Source organism: Psammomys obesus, unplaced genomic scaffold, assembly GCF_907164565.1.
Source record: "Psammomys obesus unplaced genomic scaffold, mPsaObe1.curated_primary_1811, whole genome shotgun sequence".
Classification (NCBI taxonomy): Eukaryota; Metazoa; Chordata; class Mammalia; order Rodentia; family Muridae; genus Psammomys; species Psammomys obesus.
Window position 1 is genome coordinate 20,167,520 of NW_026585895.1, and position 16,704 is coordinate 20,184,223.

Here is a 16,704-nt window from a genome sequence, read left to right on the forward strand (position 1 = left end):
TCCTGTGGAACTCCTGTCCTCCCCAGGCCAAATTAACTTCCCCCCTTTTTACTTATTCCCTGTATTCTGCTGGAGGTCTGGCTATGAGTCCCAACATCTGCCCTGATACACTGTTAGGTAGAGTCTTTCAGAGGCCCTCTGTGGTAGGCTCCCATCCCGCTACTTGTTTTCTCCTACATCCAATGTCCATCCCCTTTGTCTTTCTAAGTGAGGATTGATCATCTTACCCCGGGTCTTCTTTCTTGTTTATCTTCTTTGGGTGTACATATTTCAGTATATTTATCCTATCTTATAGGTCTATATAAGTGAGTATATACCATGTGTGCCTCTCTGCTTTTGGGATACCTCACTCAGGATGATCGTCTCAAATTTGCACCATTTGCCTGCAAATTTCATGACTTCCTCATTCCCAATTGCTGAGTAGTATTCCATTGTGTAAAAGCACCACAATTTCTGTATCCATTCCTCAACTCAGGGACATCCGGGTTCCCAGCCAGCGTTTATATGAGAAACAGCATTTCATTATGAATTCATATTTTCAATATTCCTGTCTGCCTCCCAAGTCCTAGAGTTAGAGGCATGAACTACCCAAACTGACATTTTCTTAGTTTTGACTAAAGCATTACTAGATTTAAGTGCAGATAATATTATAAAATGCCTGACATATTTTAGTGACATTATGGACACTGAGACCAACTGTTTTATATCCTAAGGTAGACAGCAATTTTGTGGAACTTAAGTGAAGTTATAAAAATTGAATGACTTAGTACATGGTCATAATAATATGTTCCTTGGTCTATTTATTCATGTGGTTTGACTAAGAATACAATTATCCCTTTGACCACTAAAGACCCACTCCTACCAACCACTGCCAATGAAACTCTTTATTGCCACCCTGCTCGGTACTGTCAATCCTGTGGTCTATTTTCTTCTGTGGTGTTTCTTCTTAGTACTTTCCTAGTCCTCGCTTCTTTCTTGAGTTGCAGTCCTTTACTGTTGTCTTCACTCCTTATTTCATTCTGAAACTCTCTCTAATACTCAGCACTTTTTTCTAGGGTAACATTACCTATTCCTAATAGGAAAGGATGGATCTGTCTTCTGTTTAATCAAGGTTTCTGCATTTGATGCTAGAATCTGAACCCGTTCTGGCCTCTGCCAGAAACTCTTGAACTATCTCTAATAAATTTCTAGTCTTTTTCAAACTCTCTTTCTCATCCTGCTGTTTTATTCCTTGCATATTTTCCAGCAAGATTTCTTGGACCCCTAGTATTTGAAGTCTTCTCTATCCGTACTGCAATAAGTCAGCAGACATTCACTGACACCAAACAGAGTTTTAAACCTATTCCACTGCTGATGGGAACATAAATATGTACAACTACTCTGGAAATCAATCTGACACTTTCTCAGACAACTAGGAATAGCGCTTCCTCAAGATCCAGCAATACTACTTGTAGGCATATATTCAAAAGAGGATCAAGTACACAATAAGGACATTTGCTCAACCATGTTTGTAGCAGCCTTATTTGTAAAAGCCAGGGGCTGGAAACAACCCAGAAGCCTCTCAACTGAAAAATGGATACAGAAATTGTGATACATCTATACAGTGGAGTATTACTCAGGAAAAAAAAAGCAAATCATGAAATTTGCAGGTAAATGGTGGGACATGGAAAGGATCATCCTGAGTGAGCTGTCTCAGAAGCAGAAAGACACACACAGTATATACTCACTCATATAGACATATAGGATAAACCTACTAAAATCTGTACACCTAAAGAAACTAATCAAGAGGGAGGACTCTGGCTAAAATGCTCAGTCCCCATCCTGAAAGGCAAAAAGGATGGACATCAGAAGAAGGAGAAGACAGGAAACAAGTTAACAGCCTGCCACAGAGGGCCCCTGAAAGGCTCTGCCCTGCAGACTATCAAAGCAGATTCTGAGATTTATGGCCAAATGTTGGGGAGAGTGCATGGAATCCTATGAAAGAAGTGGAAAATATAAGATCTGGAGAGGACAGGAGCTCCACAAGGAGAGCAACAGAACAAAAAAATCTGAACACAGGGGTCTTTCCTGAGACTCATACTCCAACCAAGTATCATGCATGGAGATAAACTAGAACCCTTGCACAGATGTAGCCCATGGCAGCTCAGTGTCCAAGTGGGTTCCATAGTATTGGGAACAGAGACTGTCTCTGACATGAACTGATTTGCCTGCTTTTTGATCACCTCACTCTGACGGGGGAACAGCCTTATCAGGCCACAGAGGAAGACAATGCAGCCACTCATGATCAGATCTGATAGACTAGGATCAGAAGGAAGGAGAGGAAGACCTCCCCTATCAGTGGACTTCGGGAGGGGCATGAGTGGAGAAGGGGGAGGGAAGGTGGGATTGGGAGGGGAGGGGGGATGGGTTTATGGGGGGATACAAAGGGAATAAAGTGTAATTAATAAAAATTAAAATAAAAAATAAAACAGAACTGGCAACTTCTGAGTTCCTGTTGCAAGCTTTCCATGCTATTCTCTTAATACCTTAACCTTCTCTTGAATTTACTTATGTATGCATGTCTCCCTTCAACCAGTGTATACACTGATCAAAAGTCTTGCTCTAGCTTTCAAGTTTTTCTCTATTCTTAGATCCTAGGTATTTCATAAAGACATATATGGGTTGATTAGTAACTCAGTAATAAAGTAATGATATCTATTTACTCACATTTCATTTGTATAATTACGTGAGCTCTTGTTTATTATCAAAATTGATGATCTGAAAAAAGAAGTGTGTTATCACAGATCTAGAACATTCTGCATTGCCTATATGCTAGGTGATCAGTGCTGGATGATATTTAAATTGCTAACAGTACCAGCTGTTTGAAAATCAATTGTATGTGTGTCTTTATTATTTTTATTATCTTTATTATCCAGTTGTTGGCTTGAAAAAAAAAAGTCCCTTCTTTGTCAAATTAGTTCTACCTGTGTTTATAATTACTTCATATCTCAGTCATATGTTCTGGAAAGAAAATTCGATGACTATTTCCTTTATGTACATCTCAAAACTAAGATTTAATTTGGTGGAGAAATTCATCAGTGATGTCCTGTATCTTCATAATACAGCCTGCCACCAGGTACACTACAATGCAGTTACCCGTTTATTGAGAAATTAAATGAAGATAGCGAAGCATTTAATTTTAATTACCTCTGATGTTCACCATATTGTCATTTTCCACTGGCTTTCTGCTACTGCCCAGCTAGAATTTCTCTTTCATGCAAACAACAGAACTAAATTGAATTACATAAAAGAAGCTACACACTGACTCACAGCAGTATGTTTTGACAAAACATTTTGTCTCCTTAAATGATTTCAGATGCTATAGTAAAAAAGCCTTGACTGTAAATAATGGGTTCATAAAACCTATCTTTAAAATTTTACCTGACAGTTATGCTGTGCAAATATCTGCACTTCTAGTTCACCTTCTCTACTTGTTTACACCGGGATTTTAATGGAGTGGCTGTCACAGAACAACAGCTAAAGGCCACTGCTTGATAAGTTGCTATAAAAACACAGTGTTTAAAATGAGAATTTCCTTCTTAAATTCACCCATCATAAAGGTGATGTGGCGGTGTTTAGAAAAAAAATACTGAAGAAACAGGTTTTCTTGGAGGACCTCAATAAAATTCTTAGGGTTAAGTAATATTCTAAACAGCAATGACTTTCAAATTCTGATTTTAGAGTTGCTGATGCAACCCAGCAAAAGTGTCTCATAAATATGAGCGACATTATATAGACTGAACAGGTGGTATTAATGGATATATAGACATATATATTTGTTAATATATATGTCAATAGACATATAAATATTGTGTAATTAGGAATATGTATATGTATGTGTGCATTTAACAACAATTATTGAAAAAGGAGGCAATAAATTTGAAAGAGCTAGGAAAAGCATATGGGAGAGTTTGAAAGAAAGTGGAGACACACTATTATCACATTATAATCTCAAAAGTAAAAAAATAAATTTAAAAAACAACAATGGAATTTTGGTATAGACTTTTTTTCCTTTTTTTATTATTATCGTTTATTACAATTTATTCAATTTGTATCCTGGCTGTGGGCCCCCCTCCCTTATTAATGATGTACCCCATATGGTAGGTCCTCAACAAACAACTTCCTTATGGAGTTCCTGTCCTCTCCAGATCTTACTGTTTCCCACTTCTTTCCTAAGATTCCCTGCACTCTGCCCAAAGGTGGCCATAAGTCTCAGTATCTACATTGATAGACTGCAGGGCAGAGCCTTTCAGAGGTCCTCTGTGTCAGGCTCCATAAGGAGAGCAACAGAACCAAAAAAATCTGACCACAGGGGTCTTTCCTGAGACTGCTATCCCAACTAAGGACTATGCATGGAGATAACCTAAGACCCCTGCACAGATGTAGCCCATGGAAGTTCAGTATCCAAGTGGGTTCCATTGTGATAGGAACAGGGGCTGTCTCTGGCATGAACTGATTGGCCTGCTCTTTGATCACCTCCCCGTGAGCGGGGAGCAGCATTACCAGGCCACAGAAGAGGACAAGGCAGCCACTCCTTATGAGACCTAATTGACTAGGATCAGAAGGAAGGAAAAGAATTCCTCCCCTATCAGTGGACTTGGGGAGGGGCATGCATGCAGAGGGTGGAGGAAGGGAGAAATTGGGACGGGAGGAGGGAGGGAACCACAGGCGGGGGACACAAAGTGAGTAAAGTGTAATTAATAAAAAAAATAAAATAAAAAAATAAAAAACAACAACTTCCTTAACTAAATATACTATGTCTTTTCTAAAACTGTATCCACATTGTCTGAATTCAGTCCTACCTTATTTAATTCTGTCAAAGTCATGAGATGCTTTCTCCATAAAACTTGTATTCATATTGTAAAATTTTATTTTTTGAATATTTACACATTTTAAATGTATACATAGATTAACAGAATATGCATGGCTAGTTTATGTTTTGCTTATTTGCTCTCAAATATTCTTAGGTGCAAGTAAAATCATGATAAAATTTACATAGTGGTTTTTATGTGTGTTATAAGGTGTTGGACACTTCAGATGGATTGCTTTATGTCAGATGATGCAGGAATTATTGATGAAGAATCGGAAAAACTATTTCTCAAAATTGCCTTCTGTCATTTAACTAAATGCCATCTTGTTATAATGCTGTGGTAGTATGAACTAATAAACAAATAATTTGGTGGCTCCTCTGGATTACTTTCATTCTGTGTGCCATGTTGGGACACTGAGCCTTACTTTTTATTGAAAACCTCTTTCTGTGTCTGATGATTTCCTCTCAAAAAAAAAAAATGCTGAAACTTTATTTTTTAACACATCTTCAGATCCTGTTTTAACAAGGTGAATTCCACACCTGCTTTATTTTGGCTTAACAGCTCTGTGAAATGCGCAGTAACACTGTTACCATTATCTTTTTCTTAAGAACTTAAAATTATTCTTCATTTAAAAATACGGGGTACATATTTACTATCATAATGAGATACCAAAAACGTCAAATGGAAACCCAGATGCTCATGTATTTTTTCAAGATTCAACATTCTGATTTTACTTTACTTTCTGCTTCAAAATGATTGTACGAACTGCTAATCATTTCAATCTATGTTCTTATTCAATACGACTCCTCTTTTCCCCAAAAGAAATTTGTTTCTTTGTAAGAACTCCCAAGATGGTGTCAAATGTGGCTTGATTGATTCTAATGATATAATCTTCTTTATTTTTTCTTGGCAAACTCCTTCCATGTTGTAGAGAACTTTTCTAGATTAACATTTTTGAGATTATTTTAATTCTCTTTTATTCTGAATAAATTAAATTCCCTGTCTTGCCCTCTTTTGTTCATTTCATTTCACCAGAGTTTATAATTTGAAAATGGGAAGGAAATTAGATTCCGATTGGCAATGAGATGATGTTTTGGAGATGGTGGCATCCCTTGTGATATTAAGGGCTCTACTGAAGAAGAAATGACCAGCCATTTTTCAACAGTCTATTTTATCCCATCACCTTATGGATGTGTTCCAAGTCTATACTGCTGTCACAAAACCACTCACAAAAATGTCTTTGAGTCAGCATGTGAAAGCCCTTGAGTCCCAAGGTTGAAGCAGCATAAGCGATACAGTCCAGAAACTATTTTGCTTCTTGAATATATACCACTTCTTCAATGCAAGGGAAACTTCGGAAAATATTGAATTCAACCTCACAAGAATGCTCATTTGCCCTCTTGCTCAACAAATATCTCACAGCAACTCTTGCCCCTAAGCTCTTTCTGAGAGCAGAAGGTCTACAGAAGGTTACAGCCAATGCGTATCTTAGCTGTAATTTATTTGATTGGGGGAGCTAAAATTTGTCTCCAGTATTCATCCATAAGAGAAACCCAGCAAGGTACAAATAAATAGAGGAACCTAGATAATTCATGCACCCATTTTCCTCCGGTGTCATTTTTGCGACACCAGTCATTTTCATACAATCCCTAGGTAAAAGATGAAAAGAAAAATGCCCTTTGCATCTCTTGTAGAGACCAAGAGCTCTTTTGCAATGTTTCCTGCCTCTCTTTGGTACAGACCAATTGTTCTTGTGCAAATAATACCATCAGTCCACAAGAGTGCACATGAGCAAAGAAGTATTTTCACATGCCTTGGACTTTGCATCCTTAAACAAATTACACCATTGGTTTAAACTACAGTGGTGTCATCTGTAAAACGGGAATGACAGCAGTTATTATTCATGGGCTGGCTTTAGGGATCTGCTATACTAAGTAATAAGATGGAATTTTGGAAACAGAAAATGTCAATAACTGTTAAGCATTAATAACAAACTTACCTAAATTGTGGCTTGCGAATATGTATAGTGGAATTGAAGAAAGGTAGGTTAATGTTTCTCAGAAATCGACATATAGGTATGTGTGTCTGTTTGTGAGTGTGGTGTGTTTATTTAAAATTTTAGGTTTTATGGCTGTGATAGAGCTCAGGGTAAAGTACTTGCCTGACATGCTGAAGTCCCTTGGTTAAGTCCCAAACACAACTGTAAATAAGTAAATATTAAAATAAAACATAAAATTACACTTATTTAGAACATACACACGAAGGTAAAGCATATGTATTGCACTGAGATCTTCACACAATAAATAACATCTTTATAACAAATCTCTTAGGTCTACAAATAACATGTATATGAAAGCCCTCTTGTTATTTTGGTCATTAGTCCCTTAATAAAACTCTATCTTGTCATCAATAATCACTAACAGTTAGTTTTCTATTTTGGGAATTCCTAAGAATGAAAATTGTGTCTAGCGTTTAAGATCAGTTGATACTATTAAGTTTTCAGTACCTATTATTTCTCATCATAAAAGCGCTATATGCCATATGTCGATTGTGAAGGTGAAGGATCTGTCTGGGTTCTTTGCACATGAAGCATCTGTGAACAGTGTGTGCGTTCATTCAGTGCCCATCAGCATGCTTTCTACTGCATAGGAACCCAGGAACAGACTTGCTGAGTCACTGAGCACTAATACATGTCTCTAAACAAGCTAGGCATGGGGGTGGTAGCATTTGCTTATAACCCCAGGTACTGAAGAGCGTGAGAAAGAAAGACTATGACTCCACTGTTAGCCTGAGCAAAACCATGTCTTATACATGCACACATGTTAAATGTAAGCAGTGTATACAGGTTGGAATAATACTCAGCAATAAAAATGACAGAAATACTGCCATTCATGACACTATAATTTGACATATAATTTATTACACTAGAAGCAGAAAGTCATTGAAAAAAAGTCATGTAGTCTGTGATCTCATATATGTATAGAATTTTAAAAAGCAAACTCAAAGACAGAAAGTAGAGAATTTTGTTTATAGGACTTGAGATGAAGGACATGGACAGGCACATATAGCAGTCACGGGGCAGGAATTACTTCTGGTGATCTGCTATCCATCATGCTGATTACAGCTCAGACTGTATTGAATATGTGTAATTTTGTAAGTAAAATTTAAATGTCTTGTCTCTACCCATAAACCTTCACTCACACCATGTGAGGTAATGACATCAGTTAACTTGATCTTTATGTCAATTACTGTGCTAATATGTTTTACAATGTCTATGAGTGGATGTATCAAATGTCACATTCTATGCCTTAGATAACTACAGTATTTTTTTAAGTTATATCTCAATAAAATAGGTTAGAAGCCACGTCCAGAAAAATTCCACTGAACTGACATCAGAGGTTGGCAACCTAAGTTCTGGAGACTTTCAAGGCACTGTTTCTGTTTCCTTGAGTTGTCAGTACAAGTTGATGCCTTGAGCCTATGAGACTGAGCTGCACATGTTTTTGTTAGCAACACAGGAAGGTTTATCGTAGCTTCTGGGAACCATCATATTCTCTGGATGGCAGGAACCATCTTCCTTCTTTAAAATAGCAATGGCGGGTCAAGCTTTCGTCATGTCTTATCTTGCCCACTCATCTGCTGCTCTTTCAGAGGAGTGGGGCACTCTTCCTAGCCCGTATCAAGCAGCTCACAACTGTTCTCTAATTCCAGATCAGATGTGATGCTCTCTTCTGGCCTCCATAGGTACCTTTTTAAAGAAGAATAGAAAAGCATGGGGTGAGGTAAGACCATGGCTCCATAAGCATGAAAACCAGAGTTGTGGTTTCCAACACCAATGTAAAAAGCCAGACTCAGAAACACACTTCTCTAATCTAGTGTTCACAACACTAGAAATAGATGTATTCCTGGGACTTCCCGACTGCCTAGCCTTGCACTTGGTGAGCATTAGAGTCAGTGAGTAACCCTGTGTCAAAAATAAGGTGGAGTGCCCACACATGCAGACACACCTGCATGCACACGTACATACAAAAACAAACATGAGCACACCCACAAAGAACAGAGGTTCCCTCCCTTCGCTAATACACTTACAGCACAACCTCTCTCTACTTAAGGACTTAAGAATTGGGAAATATCAAAGAACAGGCAAGCAGATTGCAGGAGTCATAGGACATCTACTGCAATATAGTCGCTTCAAAATAAATAAGCATATAAATGAACACATGAGACAAGGAGGGGTTTGTTCTGGGACTCAGTGGAGGGAGGAGTTAGGAGTGAATAGAATCAATATATGTTGTTTTTACTTCTCTAGGAATTAATGACAATTTTTTTTTTCCTGAAGAATGGAGAAAACAAAATAGATGAAAGGTGAAATGGACAGGACAAATACATAAGCAGAGGTTCTAAGCAGTCACATCTCTTTAGTTGTGAGTCAAACAAAGGATAAGATCACCTCCGAGATTAGTAAACTGTGTCTCTCCATTTAGCCACTCCTTTCCACCTTTCATTTACCAAACTTCTCAGTGCTATTCATAGTAATCATCATCAAAAATGGCTAGAAGGGGTCACTCAGGACGGGGGTTGCTGAGACCCGAAAGATGTGAAACTGAGGTCTTCTCAGAGGTGCCTGTAAGTCATTTTGTCATGTGACTGTTTCATAACCTCGACACTATTTTTCATTAGTGGTACGTGTGACATGTCTTTACACCTGCTCAGACCTTTTTCAATAATGAAAATTAAAAGGAGCCAACATGTAGGAGCTAAATATTGCTTTCCTGTTAGTCTAATATTTTCCAAATGGTGGTCATAATCTCAATGCTAACTTTGGGAAGGGCAACCAAACTCCTTTCAAGTGTGTAAAATTAAAAGGGTAACTGTTTGGAAAAAAATGTTGTTCTATGTCTTCCATTTAGTGCACATTTGCATTAAAATTTATTTCCAATGGTGCCATGTATTGGTTTATTAGAGATTTAGAAAATATTATAAAATGGGGGTTTGAACACCAGAAATGTATTATCTTGGACATATGGAGGATGAAGGTTTGAAATCAAGGTGCTCCCGGGTTAAACTTCTTTGAAAATGTGAAGGAGGTCACCATCATTCCTCTTTGTACCTGTTGCTTTATTGGTGATCCTTGGCTTTATTTTGGCTTATTGATGTATCACTCTATCCGTTGCCTTCATAATCTGCTTTCAGTAGAGATATTCTTCAAATATCTCCCTGAATTACATGAGGCTATTTCCACAGTGTAAATATCATATATTGAGCATATCCCCTCTCTTCATGCCTTAGAGACCCACCTCTTTGCCCCTCATCTATTAGTCCTCATTATTCTCATAGGGTGCTTAGCCTGTATTTTATACCAAATAAACATACAGTATTTTATGTGTCTACATGAAGTCCAGGGCCACAAAGAAGGGAAACATAAGAAGGAGACATATGGTGTGTGTTTTTCTGAGCCAGTCTGACTTCATATTTGCAAGGTATTCTCCCTGAGTCTCTATCTCCTACTGCATCTTTCTCTTCATTCCAACCCCATTTTTATTTGGAAACACACAGCTGCAGTGGTTCAGGGCCTACCATAATGGAGCCTAGAATGTTTTGTTTTGTTTTTTGTTTTTTTGTTTTTTGGTTTTTTTCCAAATAAAACCGCCTGATAAAGTACTGAGAATTACCACTTTATCATCTGTCTGGAGTCCTCAATTTGACATTGAGTACATTGCTCATGCTCAAGTAATTTTAAAATGTGTATGTAAAGAGTTCCAAGTGGAAAGCATATCTGAGGGGCAGAGGATATGAGACTCCAAAGCAGGTGAGTAGACAGGAGGTTGGATCCAGAGCATTGACTTTGGGGCTTCCTGGACTAGAGAGCTAGGGCCAATGGGATCCAGGTTCCCATGTGGCTGTCTCCCAGGTCCAAGAGTCATGAACTGTGGACGCCCTGCGCTCTCACATATGTCTCCAGCAAGTGCAAAACCCCAGTTCGAGGGACTCCTGCTCTAGGAGCCAAACATCTGATCTCTTCTACTCCCCTGAGGACAGCTTCAGTATTTCAGTATTCGAGATCAATCAGCTCCAGTCTTCTTTTTTAAGAGTTGGGAAACATGGGTCTCCAGCATGTTCTGCATAGGCCATCGAGGGTGGAGCCCCAGGTCCAGGGGCCATCCTCTGTAGCAGCCAGACATCGGATCCCTCCTGCCCTACAGCATCAGGACAGCATCAGGATTACTGAGACAGCGTTCCCAGCATCCAAATCATGTTTCTGCTGGACTTCCATGGAGATGAGACAAATAATAGAAGCACCGAGATCATGGTTCCAGGATGGAGCAGCCCAGACAAATCTAAGTAGCAGAATCAGAGAGTATGACATGCCTGTAAGCCACAACCCAGCTCCCTTCTAAGACACCCCGCAATTGTCTCCCATGCTAGCCCATCAAGCCACCTCTACATGCATGCTGCGTCCCCACTGCACCTGTGCCTGCTCCCTGCCCTTCAAGAAAACTGTGCCTATACCCTCCCTTCCTTAACTGCATAAGAATTGCCAGCACCCGTTCTTGAGACCCTGGACCTCTCTCATTTTCCTGAGGATTATTCCAGATTCCAGGGACAGGCTGACCCAGTCTGCAGTATAGACTCCAGAAACAAACAGTCAAGACTATGGACAACCAGATGGCTAGAGACCTGTATAATAACATAGTCAACAAAAAAACAGAACATCACAGCTTCAACAGAAACCTCCAAAATCAATGGATTTTCTAATGCAAGTATGATTATGCATAATCTATGATTATGCAGTTGTTAGATGCCCATAAAGAGGAAATAAACAAATCTCTGAGAGAAATACAGGTTAACAACCAAACAAATAGAGGCCATCATGGACAGACAGGTATCCACAATCAGGTAAAGGAAATGAATAAAGTTGTTCAAGATGTGAAAATGGAATCAGATTCAATAAAGAGAACAGAAACCAAGAAAACTCTGGAGATGGAAAACTTAGAAAAGAGAACGGTAAGCACAGAAGTAAACATCACCAACAGAATTCAAGAGATGGAGGAGAGAATCTCAAGAGTTGAAGATACAATTGAAAACATCTATACATTTCTCAAAGAAACATAAAAATGGAAAATTTCCTGACACAAACATCCAAGAAATCAAGAACACCATGAAAAAATGAAAGCTAAGAATTATAGGAATAGAAGAAAAAGAAGATTCCACGCTTCAAGGTCCAGAAAATATTTTCAAGAAAATCATACAATAAAATATCACCAACCTAAAGAAGAAGATGCCCTTAAATATACAAGAGACTTACAGAACACCAAATGGACTAGACCAGAAAAGAAATTGCTCCTGCCACATAATAATCAAAACACTAAATCTACACAACAAAGAAATAATATTAAAAATGGCAAGGAAAAAAGGCCAAGTAACATATAAAGACAGAACTATCAGAATCAGACCAGACTTCTCAACAGAGACTGAAAACCAGAAGGGCCAGTGATAATGGGAACACTAAGAGACCACAAATGCCAACCCCGACTACTATTCCCAGCAAAACTTTCAATAAACATAGATGGAGTAAACAAAATATTCCATGACAAAACTAAATTTACACAACATATACATAATAATCCAGCCCTACAAAAGTTACTAGAAGGAAATCTCTAAGCCAATGAGATTAACAACAGCCAAGAAAACACAGGATAAAGATAACTTCACGATAAAAAAGCAAAATAAAACAAGCACACAAACACACAACCACCAACTCCACAATAAGAGGAACTAATATCCATTGGTCACTAGTATCTATCAATATCAATGGACTCAATTCTCCAATAAAAAGACACAGACTAGTAAAAGGGCAGCAAAAACAGGATCCAATATTCTGATGCAATCAAGAAACACATCTCAGCAACAAAGGTATACACTACCTCAGAGTAAAGGGCTGGAAAAAGGTTTTCCAAGAAAACAGACCCAAGAACACAGCTGGAGTAGCCATCATAATATCTAATAAAATAGACTTTCAACCAAAATTAATCAAAGACATGGAGAGGGACACTCTATTCTCATCAAGAAAAAATCCACCATGACTACATCTGTCCCAAATACAAGGACTCCTGTGTTTGTTAAAAAAAAAAAAAAAAAAAAAAAAAACATTATTAAAGTTTAAATCATACATTGAACCCAGCACATTAATAATGGGAGATTTCAATACCCTACTCTCACCAAGCGACAGATCATCTAGACAGAAGTGAAATAGAAAAATAATGACACTTACAGAGGTCCTAAATCAAATGGACTCATAGATGTCTACAGAACTTTTCACCCAAACAAAAAAGAGTATACCTTCTCCTGACATATAGTTTCTCATGGAAACGTCTCCAAAATTGACCCTGTGTTCTGGTACAAAGCAAGCAGGAAGATTGAAATAATCCCTTGGATCCTATCAGACCACCATGGTCTAAAAGTAGACCTCAACAATAACAGAAATAGCAAAAAAGCCTACGCATGCATGAAAACTAAACAACTTTCTACTCAACAACAGCTGGGTCTGGGAAGAAACAAAGAAAGAAAGAAAAGACTTCCTAGAATTCAATGAATAAGTTACCCAAACTAATGGTACAGAATGAAAGCAGTACTAACAGGAAAGTTCATACCAGTAAGAGCTTTCATAAAGAAATTTCAGACATCTCATATAAGCAAATTAAATAACATACTTTAAGGCTCTGGAGGGAAAAAGAAGCAAATACATCCAAGAGGAGTAGACAGCTAGAAATAATCAAACTCAGGACTAAAAATCAATGGATTAGAAACAAAGCGAACAATTCAAAGAATCAACAAAACCAAGAGAGGGTTCTTTGAGAAAATCAACATAATAGGCAAACCCTTAGCCAAACTAAATAAAAGGCAGAGAATCCAAATCAACAAAATCAGAAATAAAAAGGGGGACATAACAACAGACAGTAAGTAGTCCAAAGAAACGTTAGGTGCTACTTCAAAGGGCTATATGTCACAGAATTTGAAAATCTAAATGAAATGAACAAGTTTCCTGATAGATTCCACTTACTTTGAATCAAGATCAAGCAAATAAATAAAACAGTTCTGTATTTTCTAAGGAAATAATTGCAGTCATCAAAAGTCTCCCATCCAAAAAAAAAAAAAAAAAAAAAGAAATTTCCAGGTCAGATGGTTTCTGCACAAAATTCTACCAGACCTTCAAAGAATACTCTTCCAATCTTCCAATACTCTTCCAACTATTTCACGAATTAGAAACAGAAGAAACATTACCAAATGCATTCTATGAGGCCATGGTCACCTTGATACCTAAACTGCACAAAGACCCAACAAAGAAAAAAAATTCAGAGTAATCTCTTTTATGAACATTGACACAAAAATACTCAATAAAATACTCTCAAATCAAATCCAAGAATTCATCAAAGATATCAACCACCATGACCAAGTCGCCTTCATCCTAAGCATGCAGGGGTAGTTCAATATAAGGAAATACATCATGTAATTCACCATATAAACAACTGAAAGAGAAAAACAACAGCAACACATAATCATCTCCTTAGATGCTGGAAAATCATTTGAAAAAATCCAATACCCATTCATTTTTAAAGTCTTGGAGAGATCAGGGATACAAGGCACATACCTGAACTTAGTAAAGGTGATATAAAGGTGATATAGACAACATCAAACTAAATGGAAAGAAGCTTAAACCAATCCCACTGAAATCAGGTACAAGGCAAAGCTGCCCACTCTCTCTATATCTTTTCAACATAGTGATGGAAGTCTTAGCTAGAACAATAAAATAACTAAAGGAATTAAATCAAAGGGATACAAATTGGAAAAGAAGAAGTCCAAGTATCACTATTTGCAGATGGTATGGTAGTATACATGAGTGACCCAAAAAAAAAATCTACCAGAGAAAACCTACAGCCAATAAATGCCTTCAGCAAAGTGGCTGAATACAAAATTAATTAAAAAAAATCAGTAGCCCTCCTGTATACAAAAAACAAATAGGCTGAGAAAGAAATTAGGGAAACAATGCCTTTTACAATAGCCACAAATAACAAAAAGTACATTGGTGTAACTCTAACCATATAAGTGAAAGAACTGTATGAAAAAAAAAAAAGGTTCAAGTCTCTGCAGGAAGAAATTGAAGAAGATATCAAAAGATGGAAAGATCTCCCATGCTCATGAATCAGTAGGATTAACATAGTAAAAATGGTCTTCCTACCCAAAGCAATCTACAGATTCAATTCAATTCCCATCAAAATACCAACACAATTCTTTACAGACCGTGAAAGAACAATTCTCAACTTCAAATGGAAAAACAAAAAACTCAGAATAGGTAAAACAACTCTGTACAATAAAAGATTTTCTGGAACTTAAAACTTAAAAGCTTCTGTAAAGCAAAGGACAGTGTCAACAGAATAAAAATGACAGCTTACAACTGGAAAAACATCTTCACCAACCCTACATCTGAGAGAGGGCTAATATCCAGAATGTATAAAGAACTCAAGAGGTTCCACAGGAGGCCTACACGCCGCCACTTTTGCCACCTCCATGTCTTGAGTGATCCCTGAGAAGTTCCAGCACATTTTGCTAGTAATCAACACCAACATCAATGGGCGGGGGAAAATAGCCTTTGTCATCACTGCCATTAAGGGTGTGGGGCAGAGATACGCTCATGTAGTACTGAGGAAAGCAGACTTTGACCTCACCAAGAGGGCTGGAGAGCTCACGGAGGACGAGGTGGAGCGGATGATCACCATCATGCAAAACCCTCTGCAGTACAAGATCCCAGACTGGTTCTTGAACAGACAGAAGGATGTTAAGGACAGGAAGTACAGCCAGGTTCTGGCCAATGGTCTAGACAACAAGCTGCATGAAGACCTGGAGCGGCTGAAGAAGATTGGAGCCCACAGGTGCCTGCACCACTTCTGGGGCCTTCGTGCCTGAGGTCAACACATCAAGACCACTGGCCTCCGGGGCCATAATGTAGATGTGTCCAAGAAGAAATGAGTCTCTGGGCTTTTGCTGTTAATAAGTAGTTAATAAACCTAAAAGAAAAATCAAGAAATTAAACACCAACATACCAAATAATCCAATTAAAAATGAGGTACAGAACTAAGCAGAGAATTCTCAATACAGGAGCATCGAATGGCAGATAAACACTTAAAGAAATGCTCAACATCCTTAGTCATCAGGGAAATGTAAATCGAAGTGACCCTGAGATTTCACCTTACACCCATCAGAATGGCTAAGATCAAAACTCAAGTGACAACAAATGCTGGAAAGAATGTGGAGAAAGGGGAACCCTAGTTGATTGCTGGTGGGAATGTAAACTTGTAAAACCACTTTGGAAATCAATCTGGTGGTTTCCTCAGATAACTGGCAATAGCGCTACCTCAAGACACAGCTACACCAGTCCTGGGCATATGTCTGAAAAATGCTCAACCATAAAACAAATGCTTTTGCTCAACTATGTTCATAGCAGCTTTATTTGTAACAACCAGAACCTGAAAGCAACCTAGATGTCCTTCAATGGAAAAACGGATACAGAAGTTGTGGTACATTTACACAGTGGAATCCTACTCAGCTATTAAAAACAAGGAAATCATGCAATTTGCAGGCAAATGAATGGAACAAGAAAAGATAATCTTGAGTGAGGTAACCCAGAAGCAGAAAGACACAAGTGGCATAAACTCACTTATAAGTGGATATTAGCCATATAATATAGGATAAACATACTGAAATTTACAGACCTAAAGAAGCTAAACCACAAGGAGGTTCCTAGGGTAGATGTTTAATTCTCATTCAAAGGGCAAACAGGATAGATATCAGAAATGGT

At 38.0% G+C, this 16,704-nt stretch overlaps 1 pseudogene; it reads left to right on the forward strand.

The window, feature by feature from the left end:
• The first annotated feature begins 15,416 nt into the window (after positions 1-15,416).
• On the forward strand, positions 15,417-15,875 carry LOC129671736 (40S ribosomal protein S18-like; annotated as a pseudogene).
• The last annotated feature ends 829 nt before the right edge of the window (positions 15,876-16,704 follow it).